The sequence below is a fragment of the Schistocerca piceifrons genome, chromosome 5 (genome assembly GCF_021461385.2).
Source record: "Schistocerca piceifrons isolate TAMUIC-IGC-003096 chromosome 5, iqSchPice1.1, whole genome shotgun sequence".
NCBI classification, from domain to species: Eukaryota; Metazoa; Arthropoda; class Insecta; order Orthoptera; family Acrididae; genus Schistocerca; species Schistocerca piceifrons.
The window spans coordinates 599,440,125-599,460,760 of NC_060142.1; the positions used below are offsets into that span (position 1 = coordinate 599,440,125).

A 20,636-nucleotide genomic window follows, 5' to 3' on the forward strand; every position below is an offset into this window, starting at 1 on the left:
CTTATACACATTCAGCCAAGTGACACTGTAGGTAAAAACATGGCCCTACACAGACGTTCTACTGTTTTCCTTTTTATTCGTCATGTGTGACACTGCAGTAGAGGGACGCCCACTACAAAAGACGCATTCTTTACATTCAATTTCAGCATATACGTCGCGAGTGCCATATGACAGGGCCTGTCTCTCGATGTCGATTTGTATTTGGTGTCTCTTAAGTGTCGGTCTGCAGTAGGCCGCTGTTGGCCGAGCGACGTGCAGTCGCCTTACATGAAGCCCCATGGGCAACGCCAGTGCCACTGTGGACAACAGCATACTGTAGCCAGAGAGACGAGCCGAAAGGCGCATTTCGCAGTCGAGCCACGCTGTCCCACAAGCTGTGCACTAGGTCAGGATTGTGCAGACCGCAAACTTTTAGTGGGCCGACGCTCGTCGTCGATCGCAAGGGCGAAACATTCAAGAGATTTGGAAAACGGCAATGTGGACACCCCCAGCAGCAGCTGTGTGCCAAATCCGATATCTGGTCGAGGGCTGCAAGATTCAGTATGATGAAGTACCAATTTGGGGATAGCTCACAAACGCTAAGCTGCCGCCTTCTTAGCTCAGTGGTAGAGCAATGGTCTCGTAAACCAGGGGTCGTGAGTTCGAACCTCACAGAAGGCATTCATTTTTTAAACCTTCCTGCAAGGAGCGGAGCTATCTCGAGCAGCATCTAACACATGGCAGTACACTGAATGAAAGGAATGTTCTACAACCTATGACAAGTATTCTACTGGCCTCAGAGGTTTTCTGAATGCATAGGTTGAACATTGGTTTGTATGCATTTTGTAGTATAATGTCATGCTTGGCGATGTCATTCGTTTACGAGCCTCGCTACAGTGTGCATGCACGTTATCCATGTGAAGAGGCGTAAGCAAATGCTACCATTCTGCGAGATTCCTGCAGAAGGTATACGAATTGCGTTGATATACAGAGCACAAGGGAGCCAAAGTCAAGGCCTCCGTGGCGCAATCGGCTAGCGCGTTCGGCTGTTAACCGAAAGGTTGGTGGTTCGAGCCCACCCGGGGGCGAAATCGTTTTAACCGGCACCGAGGTGAGGACATACGTCAACTTTGTTACAGATACACAGCTAGTGTGACAATTTGGCTGCGTTTGAGTGATGCCACAGAGCCTTATACACATTCAGCCAAGTGACACTGTAGGTAAAAACATGGCCCTACACAGACGTTCTACTGTTTACCTTTTTATTCGTCATGTGTGACACTGCAGTAGAGGGACGCCCACTACAAAAGACGCATTCTTTACATTCAATTTCAGCATATACGTCGCGAGTGCCATATGACAGGGCCTGTCTCTCGATGTCGATTTGTATTTGGTGTCTCTTAAGTGTCGGTCTGCAGTAGGCCGCTGTTGGCCGAGCGACGTGCAGTCGCCTTACATGAAGCCCCATGGGCAACGCCAGTGCCACTGTGGACAACAGCATACTGTAGCCAGAGAGACGAGCCGAAAGGCGCATTTCGCAGTCGAGCCACGCTGTCCCACAAGCTGTGCACTAGGTCAGGATTGTGCAGACCGCAAACTTTTAGTGGGCCGACGCTCGTCGTCGATCGCAAGGGCGAAACATTCAAGAGATTTGGAAAACGGCAATGTGGACACCCCCAGCAGCAGCTGTGTGCCAAATCCGATATCTGGTCGAGGGCTGCAAGATTCAGTATGATGAAGTACCAATTTGGGGATAGCTCACAAACGCTAAGCTGCCGCCTTCTTAGCTCAGTGGTAGAGCACTGGTCTCGTAAACCAGGGGTCGTGAGTTCGAACCTCACAGAAGGCATTCATTTTTTAAACCTTCCTGCAAGGAGCGGAGCTATCTCGAGCAGCATCTAACACATGGCAGTACACTGAATGAAAGGAATGTTCTACAACCTATGACAAGTATTCTACTGGCCTCAGAGGTTTTCTGAATGCATAGGTTGAACATTGGTTTGTATGCATTTTGTAGTATAATGTCATGCTTGGCGATGTCATTCGTTTACGAGCCTCGCTACAGTGTGCATGCACGTTATCCATGTGAAGAGGCGTAAGCAAATGCTACCATTCTGCGAGATTCCTGCAGAAGGTATACGAATTGCGTTGATATACAGAGCACAAGGGAGCCAAAGTCAAGGCCTCCGTGGCGCAATCGGCTAGCGCTTTCGGCTGTTAACCGAAAGGTTGGTGGTTCGAGCCCACCCGGGGGCGAAATCGTTTTAACCGGCACCGAGGTGAGGACATACGTCAACTTTGTTAGAGATACACAGCTAGTGTGACAATTTGGCTGCGTTTGAGTGATGCCACAGAGCCTTATACACATTCAGCCAAGTGACACTGTAGGTAAAAACATGGCCCTACACAGACGTTCTACTGTTTTCCTTTTTATTCGTCATGTGTGACACTGCAGTAGAGGGACGCCCACTACAAAAGACGCATTCTTTACATTCAATTTCAGCATATACGTCGCGAGTGCCATATGACAGGGCCTGTCTCTCGATGTCGATTTGTATTTGGTGTCTCTTAAGTGTCGGTCTGCAGTAGGCCGCTGTTGGCCGAGCGACGTGCAGTCGCCTTACATGAAGCCCCATGGGCAACGCCAGTGCCACTGTGGACAACAGCATACTGTAGCCAGAGAGACGAGCCGAAAGGCGCATTTCGCAGTCGAGCCACGCTGTCCCACAAGCTGTGCACTAGGTCAGGATTGTGCAGACCGCAAACTTTTAGTGGGCCGACGCTCGTCGTCGATCGCAAGGGCGAAACATTCAAGAGATTTGGAAAACGGCAATGTGGACACCCCCAGCAGCAGCTGTGTGCCAAATCCGATATCTGGTCGAGGGCTGCAAGATTCAGTATGATGAAGTACCAATTTGGGGATAGCTCACAAACGCTAAGCTGCCGCCTTCTTAGCTCAGTGGTAGAGCAATGGTCTCGTAAACCAGGGGTCGTGAGTTCGAACCTCACAGAAGGCATTCATTTTTTAAACCTTCCTGCAAGGAGCGGAGCTATCTCGAGCAGCATCTAACACATGGCAGTACACTGAATGAAAGGAATGTTCTACAACCTATGACAAGTATTCTACTGGCCTCAGAGGTTTTCTGAATGCATAGGTTGAACATTGGTTTGTATGCATTTTGTAGTATAATGTCATGCTTGGCGATGTCATTCGTTTACGAGCCTCGCTACAGTGTGCATGCACGTTATCCATGTGAAGAGGCGTAAGCAAATGCTACCATTCTGCGAGATTCCTGCAGAAGGTATACGAATTGCGTTGATATACAGAGCACAAGGGAGCCAAAGTCAAGGCCTCCGTGGCGCAATCGGCTAGCGCGTTCGGCTGTTAACCGAAAGGTTGGTGGTTCGAGCCCACCCGGGGGCGAAATCGTTTTAACCGGCACCGAGGTGAGGACATACGTCAACTTTGTTACAGATACACAGCTAGTGTGACAATTTGGCTGCGTTTGAGTGATGCCACAGAGCCTTATACACATTCAGCCAAGTGACACTGTAGGTAAAAACATGGCCCTACACAGACGTTCTACTGTTTACCTTTTTATTCGTCATGTGTGACACTGCAGTAGAGGGACGCCCACTACAAAAGACGCATTCTTTACATTCTATTTCAGCATATACGTCGCGAGTGCCATATGACAGGGCCTGTCTCTCGATGTCGATTTGTATTTGGTGTCTCTTAAGTGTCGGTCTGCAGTAGGCCGCTGTTGGCCGAGCGACGTGCAGTCGCCTTACATGAAGCCCCATGGGCAACGCCAGTGCCACTGTGGACAACAGCATACTGTAGCCAGAGAGACGAGCCGAAAGGCGCATTTCGCAGTCGAGCCACGCTGTCCCACAAGCTGTGCACTAGGTCAGGATTGTGCAGACCGCAAACTTTTAGTGGGCCGACGCTCGTCGTCGATCGCAAGGGCGAAACATTCAAGAGATTTGGAAAACGGCAATGTGGACACCCCCAGCAGCAGCTGTGTGCCAAATCCGATATCTGGTCGAGGGCTGCAAGATTCAGTATGATGAAGTACCAATTTGGGGATAGCTCACAAACGCTAAGCTGCCGCCTTCTTAGCTCAGTGGTAGAGCACTGGTCTCGTAAACCAGGGGTCGTGAGTTCGAACCTCACAGAAGGCATTCATTTTTTAAACCTTCCTGCAAGGAGCGGAGCTATCTCGAGCAGCATCTAACACATGGCAGTACACTGAATGAAAGGAATGTTCTACAACCTATGACAAGTATTCTACTGGCCTCAGAGGTTTTCTGAATGCATAGGTTGAACATTGGTTTGTATGCATTTTGTAGTATAATGTCATGCTTGGCGATGTCATTCGTTTACGAGCCTCGCTACAGTGTGCATGCACGTTATCCATGTGAAGAGGCGTAAGCAAATGCTACCATTCTGCGAGATTCCTGCAGAAGGTATACGAATTGCGTTGATATACAGAGCACAAGGGAGCCAAAGTCAAGGCCTCCGTGGCGCAATCGGCTAGCGCTTTCGGCTGTTAACCGAAAGGTTGGTGGTTCGAGCCCACCCGGGGGCGAAATCGTTTTAACCGGCACCGAGGTGAGGACATACGTCAACTTTGTTAGAGATACACAGCTAGTGTGACAATTTGGCTGCGTTTGAGTGATGCCACAGAGCCTTATACACATTCAGCCAAGTGACACTGTAGGTAAAAACATGGCCCTACACAGATGTTCTACTGTTTTCCTTTTTATTCGTCATGTGTGACACTGCAGTAGAGGGACGCCCACTACAAAAGACGCATTCTTTACATTCAATTTCAGCATATACGTCGCGAGTGCCATATGACAGGGCCTGTCTCTCGATGTCGATTTGTATTTGGTGTCTCTTAAGTGTCGGTCTGCAGTAGGCCGCTGTTGGCCGAGCGACGTGCAGTCGCCTTACATGAAGCCCCATGGGCAACGCCAGTGCCACTGTGGACAACAGCATACTGTAGCCAGAGAGACGAGCCGAAAGGCGCATTTCGCAGTCGAGCCACGCTGTCCCACAAGCTGTGCACTAGGTCAGGATTGTGCAGACCGCAAACTTTTAGTGGGCCGACGCTCGTCGTCGATCGCAAGGGCGAAACATTCAAGAGATTTGGAAAACGGCAATGTGGACACCCCCAGCAGCAGCTGTGTGCCAAATCCGATATCTGGTCGAGGGCTGCAAGATTCAGTATGATGAAGTACCAATTTGGGGATAGCTCACAAACGCTAAGCTGCCGCCTTCTTAGCTCAGTGGTAGAGCACTGGTCTCGTAAACCAGGGGTCGTGAGTTCGAACCTCACAGAAGGCATTCATTTTTTAAACCTTCCTGCAAGGAGCGGAGCTATCTCGAGCAGCATCTAACACATGGCAGTACACTGAATGAAAGGAATGTTCTACAACCTATGACAAGTATTCTACTGGCCTCAGAGGTTTTCTGAATGCATAGGTTGAACATTGGTTTGTATGCATTTTGTAGTATAATGTCATGCTTGGCGATGTCATTCGTTTACGAGCCTCGCTACAGTGTGCATGCACGTTATCCATGTGAAGAGGCGTAAGCAAATGCTACCATTCTGCGAGATTCCTGCAGAAGGTATACGAATTGCGTTGATATACAGAGCACAAGGGAGCCAAAGTCAAGGCCTCCGTGGCGCAATCGGCTAGCGCTTTCGGCTGTTAACCGAAAGGTTGGTGGTTCGAGCCCACCCGGGGGCGAAATCGTTTTAACCGGCACCGAGGTGAGGACATACGTCAACTTTGTTAGAGATACACAGCTAGTGTGACAATTTGGCTGCGTTTGAGTGATGCCACAGAGCCTTATACACATTCAGCCAAGTGACACTGTAGGTAAAAACATGGCCCTACACAGACGTTCTACTGTTTTCCTTTTTATTCGTCATGTGTGACACTGCAGTAGAGGGACGCCCACTACAAAAGACGCATTCTTTACATTCAATTTCAGCATATACGTCGCGAGTGCCATATGACAGGGCCTGTCTCTCGATGTCGATTTGTATTTGGTGTCTCTTAAGTGTCGGTCTGCAGTAGGCCGCTGTTGGCCGAGCGACGTGCAGTCGCCTTACATGAAGCCCCATGGGCAACGCCAGTGCCACTGTGGACAACAGCATACTGTAGCCAGAGAGACGAGCCGAAAGGCGCATTTCGCAGTCGAGCCACGCTGTCCCACAAGCTGTGCACTAGGTCAGGATTGTGCAGACCGCAAACTTTTAGTGGGCCGACGCTCGTCGTCGATCGCAAGGGCGAAACATTCAAGAGATTTGGAAAACGGCAATGTGGACACCCCCAGCAGCAGCTGTGTGCCAAATCCGATATCTGGTCGAGGGCTGCAAGATTCAGTATGATGAAGTACCAATTTGGGGATAGCTCACAAACGCTAAGCTGCCGCCTTCTTAGCTCAGTGGTAGAGCACTGGTCTCGTAAACCAGGGGTCGTGAGTTCGAACCTCACAGAAGGCATTCACTTTTTAAACCTTCCTGCAAGGAGCGGAGCTATCTCGAGCAGCATCTAACACATGGCAGTACACTGAATGAAAGGAATGTTCTACAACCTATGACAAGTATTCTACTGGCCTCAGAGGTTTTCTGAATGCATAGGTTGAACATTGGTTTGTATGCATTTTGTAGTATAATGTCATGCTTGGCGATGTCATTCGTTTACGAGCCTCGCTACAGTGTGCATGCACGTTATCCATGTGAAGAGGCGTAAGCAAATGCTACCATTCTGCGAGATTCCTGCAGAAGGTATACGAATTGCGTTGATATACAGAGCACAAGGGAGCCAAAGTCAAGGCCTCCGTGGCGCAATCGGCTAGCGCGTTCGGCTGTTAACCGAAAGGTTGGTGGTTCGAGCCCACCCGGGGGCGAAATCGTTTTAACCGGCACCGAGGTGAGGACATACGTCAACTTTGTTAGAGATACACAGCTAGTGTGACAATTTGGCTGCGTTTGAGTGATGCCACAGAGCCTTATACACATTCAGCCAAGTGACACTGTAGGTAAAAACATGGCCCTACACAGACGTTCTACTGTTTTCCTTTTTATTCGTCATGTGTGACACTGCAGTAGAGGGACGCCCACTACAAAAGACGCATTCTTTACATTCAATTTCAGCATATACGTCGCGAGTGCCATATGACAGGGCCTGTCTCTCGATGTCGATTTGTATTTGGTGTCTCTTAAGTGTCGGTCTGCAGTAGGCCGCTGTTGGCCGAGCGACGTGCAGTCGCCTTACATGAAGCCCCATGGGCAACGCCAGTGCCACTGTGGACAACAGCATACTGTAGCCAGAGAGACGAGCCGAAAGGCGCATTTCGCAGTCGAGCCACGCTGTCCCACAAGCTGTGCACTAGGTCAGGATTGTGCAGACCGCAAACTTTTAGTGGGCCGACGCTCGTCGTCGATCGCAAGGGCGAAACATTCAAGAGATTTGGAAAACGGCAATGTGGACACCCCCAGCAGCAGCTGTGTGCCAAATCCGATATCTGGTCGAGGGCTGCAAGATTCAGTATGATGAAGTACCAATTTGGGGATAGCTCACAAACGCTAAGCTGCCGCCTTCTTAGCTCAGTGGTAGAGCACTGGTCTCGTAAACCAGGGGTCGTGAGTTCGAACCTCACAGAAGGCATTCATTTTTTAAACCTTCCTGCAAGGAGCGGAGCTATCTCGAGCAGCATCTAACACATGGCAGTACACTGAATGAAAGGAATGTTCTACAACCTATGACAAGTATTCTACTGGCCTCAGAGGTTTTCTGAATGCATAGGTTGAACATTGGTTTGTATGCATTTTGTAGTATAATGTCATGCTTGGCGATGTCATTCGTTTACGAGCCTCGCTACAGTGTGCATGCACGTTATCCATGTGAAGAGGCGTAAGCAAATGCTACCATTCTGCGAGATTCCTGCAGAAGGTATACGAATTGCGTTAATACACAGAGCACAAGGGAGCCAAAGTCAAGGCCTCCGTGGCGCAATCGGCTAGCGCGTTCGGCTGTTAACCGAAAGGTTGGTGGTTCGAGCCCACCCGGGGGCGAAATCGTTTTAACCGGCACCGAGGTGAGGACATACGTCAACTTTGTTAGAGATACACAGCTAGTGTGACAATTTGGCTGCGTTTGAGTGATGCCACAGAGCCTTATACACATTCAGCCAAGTGACACTGTAGGTAAAAACATGGCCCTACACAGACGTTCTACTGTTTTCCTTTTTATTCGTCATGTGTGACACTGCAGTAGAGGGACGCCCACTACAAAAGACGCATTCTTTACATTCAATTTCAGCATATACGTCGCGAGTGCCATATGACAGGGCCTGTCTCTCGATGTCGATTTGTATTTGGTGTCTCTTAAGTGTCGGTCTGCAGTAGGCCGCTGTTGGCCGAGCGACGTGCAGTCGCCTTACATGAAGCCCCATGGGCAACGCCAGTGCCACTGTGGACAACAGCATACTGTAGCCAGAGAGACGAGCCGAAAGGCGCATTTCGCAGTCGAGCCACGCTGTCCCACAAGCTGTGCACTAGGTCAGGATTGTGCAGACCGCAAACTTTTAGTGGGCCGACGCTCGTCGTCGATCGCAAGGGCGAAACATTCAAGAGATTTGGAAAACGGCAATGTGGACACCCCCAGCAGCAGCTGTGTGCCAAATCCGATATCTGGTCGAGGGCTGCAAGATTCAGTATGATGAAGTACCAATTTGGGGATAGCTCACAAACGCTAAGCTGCCGCCTTCTTAGCTCAGTGGTAGAGCAATGGTCTCGTAAACCAGGGGTCGTGAGTTCGAACCTCACAGAAGGCATTCATTTTTTAAACCTTCCTGCAAGGAGCGGAGCTATCTCGAGCAGCATCTAACACATGGCAGTACACTGAATGAAAGGAATGTTCTACAACCTATGACAAGTATTCTACTGGCCTCAGAGGTTTTCTGAATGCATAGGTTGAACATTGGTTTGTATGCATTTTGTAGTATAATGTCATGCTTGGCGATGTCATTCGTTTACGAGCCTCGCTACAGTGTGCATGCACGTTATCCATGTGAAGAGGCGTAAGCAAATGCTACCATTCTGCGAGATTCCTGCAGAAGGTATACGAATTGCGTTGATATACAGAGCACAAGGGAGCCAAAGTCAAGGCCTCCGTGGCGCAATCGGCTAGCGCGTTCGGCTGTTAACCGAAAGGTTGGTGGTTCGAGCCCACCCGGGGGCGAAATCGTTTTAACCGGCACCGAGGTGAGGACATACGTCAACTTTGTTAGAGATACACAGCTAGTGTGACAATTTGGCTGCGTTTGAGTGATGCCACAGAGCCTTATACACATTCAGCCAAGTGACACTGTAGGTAAAAACATGGCCCTACACAGACGTTCTACTGTTTTCCTTTTTATTCGTCATGTGTGACACTGCAGTAGAGGGACGCCCACTACAAAAGACGCATTCTTTACATTCAATTTCAGCATATACGTCGCGAGTGCCATATGACAGGGCCTGTCTCTCGATGTCGATTTGTATTTGGTGTCTCTTAAGTGTCGGTCTGCAGTAGGCCGCTGTTGGCCGAGCGACGTGCAGTCGCCTTACATGAAGCCCCATGGGCAACGCCAGTGCCACTGTGGACAACAGCATACTGTAGCCAGAGAGACGAGCCGAAAGGCGCATTTCGCAGTCGAGCCACGCTGTCCCACAAGCTGTGCACTAGGTCAGGATTGTGCAGACCGCAAACTTTTAGTGGGCCGACGCTCGTCGTCGATCGCAAGGGCGAAACATTCAAGAGATTTGGAAAACGGCAATGTGGACACCCCCAGCAGCAGCTGTGTGCCAAATCCGATATCTGGTCGAGGGCTGCAAGATTCAGTATGATGAAGTACCAATTTGGGGATAGCTCACAAACGCTAAGCTGCCGCCTTCTTAGCTCAGTGGTAGAGCAATGGTCTCGTAAACCAGGGGTCGTGAGTTCGAACCTCACAGAAGGCATTCATTTTTTAAACCTTCCTGCAAGGAGCGGAGCTATCTCGAGCAGCATCTAACACATGGCAGTACACTGAATGAAAGGAATGTTCTACAACCTATGACAAGTATTCTACTGGCCTCAGAGGTTTTCTGAATGCATAGGTTGAACATTGGTTTGTATGCATTTTGTAGTATAATGTCATGCTTGGCGATGTCATTCGTTTACGAGCCTCGCTACAGTGTGCATGCACGTTATCCATGTGAAGAGGCGTAAGCAAATGCTACCATTCTGCGAGATTCCTGCAGAAGGTATACGAATTGCGTTGATATACAGAGCACAAGGGAGCCAAAGTCAAGGCCTCCGTGGCGCAATCGGCTAGCGCGTTCGGCTGTTAACCGAAAGGTTGGTGGTTCGAGCCCACCCGGGGGCGAAATCGTTTTAACCGGCACCGAGGTGAGGACATACGTCAACTTTGTTAGAGATACACAGCTAGTGTGACAATTTGGCTGCGTTTGAGTGATGCCACAGAGCCTTATACACATTCAGCCAAGTGACACTGTAGGTAAAAACATGGCCCTACACAGACGTTCTACTGTTTTCCTTTTTATTCGTCATGTGTGACACTGCAGTAGAGGGACGCCCACTACAAAAGACGCATTCTTTACATTCAATTTCAGCATATACGTCGCGAGTGCCATATGACAGGGCCTGTCTCTCGATGTCGATTTGTATTTGGTGTCTCTTAAGTGTCGGTCTGCAGTAGGCCGCTGTTGGCCGAGCGACGTGCAGTCGCCTTACATGAAGCCCCATGGGCAACGCCAGTGCCACTGTGGACAACAGCATACTGTAGCCAGAGAGACGAGCCGAAAGGTGCATTTCGCAGTCGAGCCACGCTGTCCCACAAGCTGTGCACTAGGTCAGGATTGTACAGACCGCAAACTTTTAGTGGGCCGACGCTCGTCGTCGATCGCAAGGGCGAAACATTCAAGAGATTTGGAAAACGGCAATGTGGACACCCCCAGCAGCAGCTGTGTGCCAAATCCGATATCTGGTCGAGGGCTGCAAGATTCAGTATGATGAAGTACCAATTTGGGGATAGCTCACAAACGCTAAGCTGCCGCCTTCTTAGCTCAGTGGTAGAGCAATGGTCTCGTAAACCAGGGGTCGTGAGTTCGAACCTCACAGAAGGCATTCATTTTTTAAACCTTCCTGCAAGGAGCGGAGCTATCTCGAGCAGCATCTAACACATGGCAGTACACTGAATGAAAGGAATGTTCTACAACCTATGACAAGTATTCTACTGGCCTCAGAGGTTTTCTGAATGCATAGGTTGAACATTGGTTTGTATGCATTTTGTAGTATAATGTCATGCTTGGCGATGTCATTCGTTTACGAGCCTCGCTACAGTGTGCATGCACGTTATCCATGTGAAGAGGCGTAAGCAAATGCTACCATTCTGCGAGATTCCTGCAGAAGGTATACGAATTGCGTTGATATACAGAGCACAAGGGAGCCAAAGTCAAGGCCTCCGTGGCGCAATCGGCTAGCGCGTTCGGCTGTTAACCGAAAGGTTGGTGGTTCGAGCCCACCCGGGGGCGAAATCGTTTTAACCGGCACCGAGGTGAGGACATACGTCAACTTTGTTAGAGATACACAGCTAGTGTGACAATTTGGCTGCGTTTGAGTGATGCCACAGAGCCTTATACACATTCAGCCAAGTGACACTGTAGGTAAAAACATGGCCCTACACAGACGTTCTACTGTTTTCCTTTTTATTCGTCATGTGTGACACTGCAGTAGAGGGACGCCCACTACAAAAGACGCATTCTTTACATTCAATTTCAGCATATACGTCGCGAGTGCCATATGACAGGGCCTGTCTCTCGATGTCGATTTGTATTTGGTGTCTCTTAAGTGTCGGTCTGCAGTAGGCCGCTGTTGGCCGAGCGACGTGCAGTCGCCTTACATGAAGCCCCATGGGCAACGCCAGTGCCACTGTGGACAACAGCATACTGTAGCCAGAGAGACGAGCCGAAAGGCGCATTTCGCAGTCGAGCCACGCTGTCCCACAAGCTGTGCACTAGGTCAGGATTGTGCAGACCGCAAACTTTTAGTGGGCCGACGCTCGTCGTCGATCGCAAGGGCGAAACATTCAAGAGATTTGGAAAACGGCAATGTGGACACCCCCAGCAGCAGCTGTGTGCCAAATCCGATATCTGGTCGAGGGCTGCAAGATTCAGTATGATGAAGTACCAATTTGGGGATAGCTCACAAACGCTAAGCTGCCGCCTTCTTAGCTCAGTGGTAGAGCACTGGTCTCGTAAACCAGGGGTCGTGAGTTCGAACCTCACAGAAGGCATTCATTTTTTAAACCTTCCTGCAAGGAGCGGAGCTATCTCGAGCAGCATCTAACACATGGCAGTACACTGAATGAAAGGGATGTTCTACAACCTATGACAAGTATTCTACTGGCCTCAGAGGTTTTCTGAATGCATAGGTTGAACATTGGTTTGTATGCATTTTGTAGTATAATGTCATGCTTGGCGATGTCATTCGTTTACGAGCCTCGCTACAGTGTGCATGCACGTTATCCATGTGAAGAGGCGTAAGCAAATGCTACCATTCTGCGAGATTCCTGCAGAAGGTATACGAATTGCGTTGATATACAGAGCACAAGGGAGCCAAAGTCAAGGCCTCCGTGGCGCAATCGGCTAGCGCGTTCGGCTGTTAACCGAAAGGTTGGTGGTTCGAGCCCACCCGGGGGCGAAATCGTTTTAACCGGCACCGAGGTGAGGACATACGTCAACTTTGTTAGAGATACACAGCTAGTGTGACAATTTGGCTGCGTTTGAGTGATGCCACAGAGCCTTATACACATTCAGCCAAGTGACACTGTAGGTAAAAACATGGCCCTACACAGACGTTCTACTGTTTTCCTTTTTATTCGTCATGTGTGACACTGCAGTAGAGGGACGCCCACTACAAAAGACGCATTCTTTACATTCAATTTCAGCATATACGTCGCGAGTGCCATATGACAGGGCCTGTCTCTCGATGTCGATTTGTATTTGGTGTCTCTTAAGTGTCGGTCTGCAGTAGGCCGCTGTTGGCCGAGCGACGTGCAGTCGCCTTACATGAAGCCCCATGGGCAACGCCAGTGCCACTGTGGACAACAGCATACTGTAGCCAGAGAGACGAGCCGAAAGGCGCATTTCGCAGTCGAGCCACGCTGTCCCACAAGCTGTGCACTAGGTCAGGATTGTGCAGACCGCAAACTTTTAGTGGGCCGACGCTCGTCGTCGATCGCAAGGGCGAAACATTCAAGAGATTTGGAAAACGGCAATGTGGACACCCCCAGCAGCAGCTGTGTGCCAAATCCGATATCTGGTCGAGGGCTGCAAGATTCAGTATGATGAAGTACCAATTTGGGGATAGCTCACAAACGCTAAGCTGCCGCCTTCTTAGCTCAGTGGTAGAGCACTGGTCTCGTAAACCAGGGGTCGTGAGTTCGAACCTCACAGAAGGCATTCATTTTTTAAACCTTCCTGCAAGGAGCGGAGCTATCTCGAGCAGCATCTAACACATGGCAGTACACTGAATGAAAGGAATGTTCTACAACCTATGACAAGTATTCTACTGGCCTCAGAGGTTTTCTGAATGCATAGGTTGAACATTGGTTTGTATGCATTTTGTAGTATAATGTCATGCTTGGCGATGTCATTCGTTTACGAGCCTCGCTACAGTGTGCATGCACGTTATCCATGTGAAGAGGCGTAAGCAAATGCTACCATTCTGCGAGATTCCTGCAGAAGGTATACGAATTGCGTTGATATACAGAGCACAAGGGAGCCAAAGTCAAGGCCTCCGTGGCGCAATCGGCTAGCGCGTTCGGCTGTTAACCGAAAGGTTGGTGGTTCGAGCCCACCCGGGGGCGAAATCGTTTTAACCGGCACCGAGGTGAGGACATACGTCAACTTTGTTAGAGATACACAGCTAGTGTGACAATTTGGCTGCGTTTGAGTGATGCCACAGAGCCTTATACACATTCAGCCAAGTGACACTGTAGGTAAAAACATGGCCCTACACAGACGTTCTACTGTTTTCCTTTTTATTCGTCATGTGTGACACTGCAGTAGAGGGACGCCCACTACAAAAGACGCATTCTTTACATTCAATTTCAGCATATACGTCGCGAGTGCCATATGACAGGGCCTGTCTCTCGATGTCGATTTGTATTTGGTGTCTCTTAAGTGTCGGTCTGCAGTAGGCCGCTGTTGGCCGAGCGACGTGCAGTCGCCTTACATGAAGCCCCATGGGCAACGCCAGTGCCACTGTGGACAACAGCATACTGTAGCCAGAGAGACGAGCCGAAAGGCGCATTTCGCAGTCGAGCCACGCTGTCCCACAAGCTGTGCACTAGGTCAGGATTGTGCAGACCGCAAACTTTTGGTGGGCCGACGCTCGTCGTCGATCGCAAGGGCGAAACATTCAAGAGATTTGGAAAACGGCAATGTGGACACCCCCAGCAGCAGCTGTGTGCCAAATCCGATATCTGGTCGAGGGCTGCAAGATTCAGTATGATGAAGTACCAATTTGGGGATAGCTCACAAACGCTAAGCTGCCGCCTTCTTAGCTCAGTGGTAGAGCACTGGTTTCGTAAACCAGGGGTCGTGAGTTCGAACCTCACAGAAGGCATTCACTTTTTAAACCTTCCTGCAAGGAGCGGAGCTATCTCGAGCAGCATCTAACACATGGCAGTACACTGAATGAAAGGAATGTTCTACAACCTATGACAAGTATTCTACTGGCCTCAGAGGTTTTCTGAATGCATAGGTTGAACATTGGTTTGTATGCATTTTGTAGTATAATGTCATGCTTGGCGATGTCATTCGTTTACGAGCCTCGCTACAGTGTGCATGCACGTTATCCATGTGAAGAGGCGTAAGCAAATGCTACCATTCTGCGAGATTCCTGCAGAAGGTATACGAATTGCGTTGATATACAGAGCACAAGGGAGCCAAAGTCAAGGCCTCCGTGGCGCAATCGGCTAGCGCGTTCGGCTGTTAACCGAAAGGTTGGTGGTTCGAGCCCACCCGGGGGCGAAATCGTTTTAACCGGCACCGAGGTGAGGACATACGTCAACTTTGTTAGAGATACACAGCTAGTGTGACAATTTGGCTGCGTTTGAGTGATGCCACAGAGCCTTATACACATTCAGCCAAGTGACACTGTAGGTAAAAACATGGCCCTACACAGACGTTCTACTGTTTTCCTTTTTATTCGTCATGTGTGACACTGCAGTAGAGGGACGCCCACTACAAAAGACGCATTCTTTACATTCAATTTCAGCATATACGTCGCGAGTGCCATATGACAGGGCCTGTCTCTCGATGTCGATTTGTATTTGGTGTCTCTTAAGTGTCGGTCTGCAGTAGGCCGCTGTTGGCCGAGCGACGTGCAGTCGCCTTACATGAAGCCCCATGGGCAACGCCAGTGCCACTGTGGACAACAGCATACTGTAGCCAGAGAGACGAGCCGAAAGGCGCATTTCGCAGTCGAGCCACGCTGTCCCACAAGCTGTGCACTAGGTCAGGATTGTGCAGACCGCAAACTTTTAGTGGGCCGACGCTCGTCGTCGATCGCAAGGGCGAAACATTCAAGAGATTTGGAAAACGGCAATGTGGACACCCCCAGCAGCAGCTGTGTGCCAAATCCGATATCTGGTCGAGGGCTGCAAGATTCAGTATGATGAAGTACCAATTTGGGGATAGCTCACAAACGCTAAGCTGCCGCCTTCTTAGCTCAGTGGTAGAGCACTGGTCTCGTAAACCAGGGGTCGTGAGTTCGAACCTCACAGAAGGCATTCATTTTTTAAACCTTCCTGCAAGGAGCGGAGCTATCTCGAGCAGCATCTAACACATGGCAGTACACTGAATGAAAGGAATGTTCTACAACCTATGACAAGTATTCTACTGGCCTCAGAGGTTTTCTGAATGCATAGGTTGAACATTGGTTTGTATGCATTTTGTAGTATAATGTCATGCTTGGCGATGTCATTCGTTTACGAGCCTCGCTACAGTGTGCATGCACGTTATCCATGTGAAGAGGCGTAAGCAAATGCTACCATTCTGCGAGATTCCTGCAGAAGGTATACGAATTGCGTTGATATACAGAGCACAAGGGAGCCAAAGTCAAGGCCTCCGTGGCGCAATCGGCTAGCGCGTTCGGCTGTTAACCGAAAGGTTGGTGGTTCGAGCCCACCCGGGGGCGAAATCGTTTTAACCGGCACCGAGGTGAGGACATACGTCAACTTTGTTAGAGATACACAGCTAGTGTGACAATTTGGCTGCGTTTGAGTGATGCCACAGAGCCTTATACACATTCAGCCAAGTGACACTGTAGGTAAAAACATGGCCCTACACAGACGTTCTACTGTTTTCCTTTTTATTCGTCATGTGTGACACTGCAGTAGAGGGACGCCCACTACAAAAGACGCATTCTTTACATTCAATTTCAGCATATACGTCGCGAGTGCCATATGACAGGGCCTGTCTCTCGATGTCGATTTGTATTTGGTGTCTCTTAAGTGTCGGTCTGCAGTAGGCCGCTGTTGGCCGAGCGACGTGCAGTCGCCTTACATGAAGCCCCATGGGCAACGCCAGTGCCACTGTGGACAACAGCATACTGTAGCCAGAGAGACGAGCCGAAAGGCGCATTTCGCAGTCGAGCCACGCTGTCCCACAAGCTGTGCACTAGGTCAGGATTGTGCAGACCGCAAACTTTTGGTGGGCCGACGCTCGTCGTCGATCGCAAGGGCGAAACATTCAAGAGATTTGGAAAACGGCAATGTGGACACCCCCAGCAGCAGCTGTGTGCCAAATCCGATATCTGGTCGAGGGCTGCAAGATTCAGTATGATGAAGTACCAATTTGGGGATAGCTCACAAACGCTAAGCTGCCGCCTTCTTAGCTCAGTGGTAGAGCACTGGTTTCGTAAACCAGGGGTCGTGAGTTCGAACCTCACAGAAGGCATTCACTTTTTAAACCTTCCTGCAAGGAGCGGAGCTATCTCGAGCAGCATCTAACACATGGCAGTACACTGAATGAAAGGAATGTTCTACAACCTATGACAAGTATTCTACTGGCCTCAGAGGTTTTCTGAATGCATAGGTTGAACATTGGTTTGTATGCATTTTGTAGTATAATGTCATGCTTGGCGATGTCATTCGTTTACGAGCCTCGCTACAGTGTGCATGCACGTTATCCATGTGAAGAGGCGTAAGCAAATGCTACCATTCTGCGAGATTCCTGCAGAAGGTATACGAATTGCGTTGATATACAGAGCACAAGGGAGCCAAAGTCAAGGCCTCCGTGGCGCAATCGGCTAGCGCGTTCGGCTGTTAACCGAAAGGTTGGTGGTTCGAGCCCACCCGGGGGCGAAATCGTTTTAACCGGCACCGAGGTGAGGACATACGTCAACTTTGTTAGAGATACACAGCTAGTGTGACAATTTGGCTGCGTTTGAGTGATGCCACAGAGCCTTATACACATTCAGCCAAGTGACACTGTAGGTAAAAACATGGCCCTACACAGACGTTCTACTGTTTTCCTTTTTATTCGTCATGTGTGACACTGCAGTAGAGGGACGCCCACTACAAAAGACGCATTCTTTACATTCAATTTCAGCATATACGTCGCGAGTGCCATATGACAGGGCCTGTCTCTCGATGTCGATTTGTATTTGGTGTCTCTTAAGTGTCGGTCTGCAGTAGGCCGCTGTTGGCCGAGCGACGTGCAGTCGCCTTACATGAAGCCCCATGGGCAACGCCAGTGCCACTGTGGACAACAGCATACTGTAGCCAGAGAGACGAGCCGAAAGGCGCATTTCGCAGTCGAGCCACGCTGTCCCACAAGCTGTGCACTAGGTCAGGATTGTGCAGACCGCAAACTTTTAGTGGGCCGACGCTCGTCGTCGATCGCAAGGGCGAAACATTCAAGAGATTTGGAAAACGGCAATGTGGACACCCCCAGCAGCAGCTGTGTGCCAAATCCGATATCTGGTCGAGGGCTGCAAGATTCAGTATGATGAAGTACCAATTTGGGGATAGCTCACAAACGCTAAGCTGCCGCCTTCTTAGCTCAGTGGTGAAGTCTGCCTGCAGCGGCCGTGGCGTGCGGTTGTCTGTGCTTCGCGCTGCGGCTGGCAGTTCCGCTTGCGACGCCGTGCAGGTCGCACGTGTTGTGCCTTCGCTCCGCAATAGCGTGTGCAAGCTGTGACTACTTTCGTTGTTTACGTTGTTTGCTAGATTTGCTGTCTTGTGTTTCCGTCACTTCACTTCGCTTTTAGTGTTTTGTGTCGTTGTGTGTTAGCGGTCTCGACCGTTTAATAAGTGGATATGTCGTCCAGGTTGTTCCCAAGGAAATGTACTCTGTGTTTCGAATTTGACAAGTCTACACGTCATGTTCAACCGAGTTCCATGGAAGTTAACGATTTCATAGTGGATGTCATTGGTATTACGTCTGACCAGGTTCATACTGCCTATTACGACACAGATCTCTACTGTTTCTTCGTCAAGTTGTTAAACCCTGTGTTACTGGAGAGGATTCTGTTAAAACATGGTAGCAGAGCTGAGTTCCGTTATCGTGACGCCTCGGTGAGTACTGTCCTCATATCCAATGCTGATGTAGAATATAAAAATGTCCGTGTGTACAACCTGCCGCCGGAAGTTGAAAACTGTTATTTACGTGAGATTTTGACGAAGTATGGGGAGGTCAAGCAAATCCGTAACGAACGTTGGTCTAGCCAACATCGGTTACAGTGTTTTAGTGGCGTCCGGTCAGTCGAAATGCACGTCAAGCAAGATATCCCCTCCCATCTTATTGTTTGTGGGTATAAAGTGCATGTCACGTACAGTGGGCAACCAGGCACATGCTTTATTTGTAACGAAACTGGCCACTTGCGTACGAACTGCCCTAAACGTGTCTTTGTTCTCAAAAGTACTTTGGAACAGCGTAGAAAATTGACATTGGCCGATCTTGTTAGGGAGGCCCCAATCACGGACATCGAACGCCCTAGTGATAGTGAAATATTGCCCCCGGAGCCTGGTTTGCCTGTTGCCGACTTTCCACCCTTTCCTTCAAAACCGGTTACCGATCCGCCTGCTTCCAAATCTGACGTGCAGCTGCTGAGCCACAAACGGCGACGAACGTGTGATGATGATAGTCCGGACGAAGATCTCCAGGAATTAGAACATGACGTCCCGAAAGAGATGCCGGTTACGGTTACTAACTCACGTTTTTCTGAACCGTCGCACGCAGCTGTCGACGTTGCGGCTATTGACGTCATTCCGAGTGACGTACAGGCAGCTTTGGCATCACAACAGCCGAGCCCGCCGCCTGAAGTCGCGACGTCACCACAGGACGAATCACAACAAGCGCGTGCTCCCGATAAGCATAACGAGGAAGGCAGTATTTGTGTACAAACTGAAGGAAGTCAAAGTCCGTCTACAAACAACCACGAAGTTCGTGCTAGTGACAACAAACAAACTTGTCCACCTTCTGAGTCAGTTCTTTCTGCAGATCAGATGGCTGAGGCGTCACATCACGTTATGGACTGCGAAGTCACTCAGGACCCTCCCACGCCTCCGTCTGCCGATGTGTTCCCTAGCAGAGCACGTAGTAGGACCAAAGTTCAACCGAACGTCAACGCAGTACGGAAGAAAAACAAACCCAACGATACCCAAGTGACTGTTCGTGATCCTCCCGACAATGCAGACCATTCCGAAGTTTCTATGCCCTTGTAATGCGACCAGTGTTGTTTAGTGACCCTTTCCGTACCTCACTGTACTAATGGCACAAGCGTACAAATTCGTCTCCCTGAACATAAATAAGATTCGATCTGATCTCAAAATTGCGGCCCTACAGCAGTTTCTATACGAATCTGACGCTGATATTGTGTTGTTACAGGAAGTTACTGTTTTGAATCTCTTCATCTCTGGTTTTAAAACCATATCAAACGTTGCTCCTGAGGAAAGTACAGGTACCGCACTTTTAATACGGGAAGGTATTCCAGTTGGGGAGATCGAGTTTTTAGATTCCGGTCGAGGAGTGGGCTGTAAAATTTTTGATGTCACCCTTGTTAACTTATATGCCCCGTCAGGCAACAGCAACAAATTCGAACGGTCACGTTTTTATAAGGAGGATGTTACGTATCTGTTGCGGGGAAGTCCTCAAAACCTGATAATAGGAGGTGACTTTAACTGTGTTCTACGTAAAAACGATCAGTCCCCTAATTTTAACTACTGTAAAGAACTGCACGAGCTCGTTAAGAATATTAAGCTGAAAGATGCTTGGGAACTGAAGTATCCTACTTTAGTTAAATTCGCTTTTTTCACCGTTGCTTCATGCAGCCGTCTGGATAGACTTTATCTATCGGACTGTATCAGTGACCGACTCCTAGCGGTTGACGTAATCCCGGCTAGTTTTACCGACCATTGCGCTGTTGCGGCAACAGTTCACTTAAATCGACAGCCTACCAAATTATTTCGTTCCCCGTGGATGTTAAACATATCGCATCTGGCGGACGCTGAATTATTTGACGTTATCAGACATGTGTGGGAAACTTGTTTGCGTTCCATCACTTTTTATCCGACTAAA

At 49.4% G+C, this 20,636-nt stretch overlaps 30 non-coding genes across 30 annotated transcripts; all 30 read left to right on the forward strand.

Moving 5' to 3' along the window:
• Positions 1 to 588: 588 nt before the first annotated feature.
• Trnat-cgu lies at positions 589 to 660 on the forward strand. Its single transcript has one exon. It is a non-coding gene; the product is annotated as a tRNA-Thr (tRNA).
• A 333-nt stretch (positions 661 to 993) lies between these two features.
• Positions 994 to 1,067, forward strand: Trnan-guu. The gene has a single exon. It is a non-coding gene; the product is annotated as a tRNA-Asn (tRNA).
• A 689-nt stretch (positions 1,068 to 1,756) lies between these two features.
• Positions 1,757 to 1,828, forward strand: Trnat-cgu. Its single transcript has one exon. It is a non-coding gene; the product is annotated as a tRNA-Thr (tRNA).
• Positions 1,829 to 2,161: 333 nt separating this feature from the next.
• Trnan-guu lies at positions 2,162 to 2,235 on the forward strand. The gene has a single exon. It is a non-coding gene; the product is annotated as a tRNA-Asn (tRNA).
• Positions 2,236 to 2,924: 689 nt separating this feature from the next.
• Trnat-cgu lies at positions 2,925 to 2,996 on the forward strand. Its single transcript has one exon. It is a non-coding gene; the product is annotated as a tRNA-Thr (tRNA).
• A 333-nt stretch (positions 2,997 to 3,329) lies between these two features.
• On the forward strand, positions 3,330 to 3,403 carry Trnan-guu. Its single transcript has one exon. It is a non-coding gene; the product is annotated as a tRNA-Asn (tRNA).
• Positions 3,404 to 4,092: 689 nt separating this feature from the next.
• Positions 4,093 to 4,164, forward strand: Trnat-cgu. Its single transcript has one exon. It is a non-coding gene; the product is annotated as a tRNA-Thr (tRNA).
• Positions 4,165 to 4,497: 333 nt separating this feature from the next.
• On the forward strand, positions 4,498 to 4,571 carry Trnan-guu. The gene has a single exon. It is a non-coding gene; the product is annotated as a tRNA-Asn (tRNA).
• A 689-nt stretch (positions 4,572 to 5,260) lies between these two features.
• Trnat-cgu lies at positions 5,261 to 5,332 on the forward strand. The gene has a single exon. It is a non-coding gene; the product is annotated as a tRNA-Thr (tRNA).
• A 333-nt stretch (positions 5,333 to 5,665) lies between these two features.
• On the forward strand, positions 5,666 to 5,739 carry Trnan-guu. Its single transcript has one exon. It is a non-coding gene; the product is annotated as a tRNA-Asn (tRNA).
• A 689-nt stretch (positions 5,740 to 6,428) lies between these two features.
• Trnat-cgu lies at positions 6,429 to 6,500 on the forward strand. The gene has a single exon. It is a non-coding gene; the product is annotated as a tRNA-Thr (tRNA).
• A 333-nt stretch (positions 6,501 to 6,833) lies between these two features.
• Positions 6,834 to 6,907, forward strand: Trnan-guu. Its single transcript has one exon. It is a non-coding gene; the product is annotated as a tRNA-Asn (tRNA).
• Positions 6,908 to 7,596: 689 nt separating this feature from the next.
• Positions 7,597 to 7,668, forward strand: Trnat-cgu. Its single transcript has one exon. It is a non-coding gene; the product is annotated as a tRNA-Thr (tRNA).
• Positions 7,669 to 8,001: 333 nt separating this feature from the next.
• Positions 8,002 to 8,075, forward strand: Trnan-guu. Its single transcript has one exon. It is a non-coding gene; the product is annotated as a tRNA-Asn (tRNA).
• Positions 8,076 to 8,764: 689 nt separating this feature from the next.
• Trnat-cgu lies at positions 8,765 to 8,836 on the forward strand. The gene has a single exon. It is a non-coding gene; the product is annotated as a tRNA-Thr (tRNA).
• Positions 8,837 to 9,169: 333 nt separating this feature from the next.
• Positions 9,170 to 9,243, forward strand: Trnan-guu. Its single transcript has one exon. It is a non-coding gene; the product is annotated as a tRNA-Asn (tRNA).
• Positions 9,244 to 9,932: 689 nt separating this feature from the next.
• On the forward strand, positions 9,933 to 10,004 carry Trnat-cgu. Its single transcript has one exon. It is a non-coding gene; the product is annotated as a tRNA-Thr (tRNA).
• Positions 10,005 to 10,337: 333 nt separating this feature from the next.
• On the forward strand, positions 10,338 to 10,411 carry Trnan-guu. Its single transcript has one exon. It is a non-coding gene; the product is annotated as a tRNA-Asn (tRNA).
• A 689-nt stretch (positions 10,412 to 11,100) lies between these two features.
• Positions 11,101 to 11,172, forward strand: Trnat-cgu. The gene has a single exon. It is a non-coding gene; the product is annotated as a tRNA-Thr (tRNA).
• A 333-nt stretch (positions 11,173 to 11,505) lies between these two features.
• On the forward strand, positions 11,506 to 11,579 carry Trnan-guu. The gene has a single exon. It is a non-coding gene; the product is annotated as a tRNA-Asn (tRNA).
• A 689-nt stretch (positions 11,580 to 12,268) lies between these two features.
• Positions 12,269 to 12,340, forward strand: Trnat-cgu. The gene has a single exon. It is a non-coding gene; the product is annotated as a tRNA-Thr (tRNA).
• A 333-nt stretch (positions 12,341 to 12,673) lies between these two features.
• On the forward strand, positions 12,674 to 12,747 carry Trnan-guu. Its single transcript has one exon. It is a non-coding gene; the product is annotated as a tRNA-Asn (tRNA).
• Positions 12,748 to 13,436: 689 nt separating this feature from the next.
• Trnat-cgu lies at positions 13,437 to 13,508 on the forward strand. The gene has a single exon. It is a non-coding gene; the product is annotated as a tRNA-Thr (tRNA).
• A 333-nt stretch (positions 13,509 to 13,841) lies between these two features.
• On the forward strand, positions 13,842 to 13,915 carry Trnan-guu. The gene has a single exon. It is a non-coding gene; the product is annotated as a tRNA-Asn (tRNA).
• Positions 13,916 to 14,604: 689 nt separating this feature from the next.
• Trnat-cgu lies at positions 14,605 to 14,676 on the forward strand. The gene has a single exon. It is a non-coding gene; the product is annotated as a tRNA-Thr (tRNA).
• A 333-nt stretch (positions 14,677 to 15,009) lies between these two features.
• Positions 15,010 to 15,083, forward strand: Trnan-guu. The gene has a single exon. It is a non-coding gene; the product is annotated as a tRNA-Asn (tRNA).
• A 689-nt stretch (positions 15,084 to 15,772) lies between these two features.
• Positions 15,773 to 15,844, forward strand: Trnat-cgu. Its single transcript has one exon. It is a non-coding gene; the product is annotated as a tRNA-Thr (tRNA).
• A 333-nt stretch (positions 15,845 to 16,177) lies between these two features.
• Trnan-guu lies at positions 16,178 to 16,251 on the forward strand. The gene has a single exon. It is a non-coding gene; the product is annotated as a tRNA-Asn (tRNA).
• A 689-nt stretch (positions 16,252 to 16,940) lies between these two features.
• On the forward strand, positions 16,941 to 17,012 carry Trnat-cgu. The gene has a single exon. It is a non-coding gene; the product is annotated as a tRNA-Thr (tRNA).
• Positions 17,013 to 17,345: 333 nt separating this feature from the next.
• Trnan-guu lies at positions 17,346 to 17,419 on the forward strand. The gene has a single exon. It is a non-coding gene; the product is annotated as a tRNA-Asn (tRNA).
• The last annotated feature ends 3,217 nt before the right edge of the window (positions 17,420 to 20,636 follow it).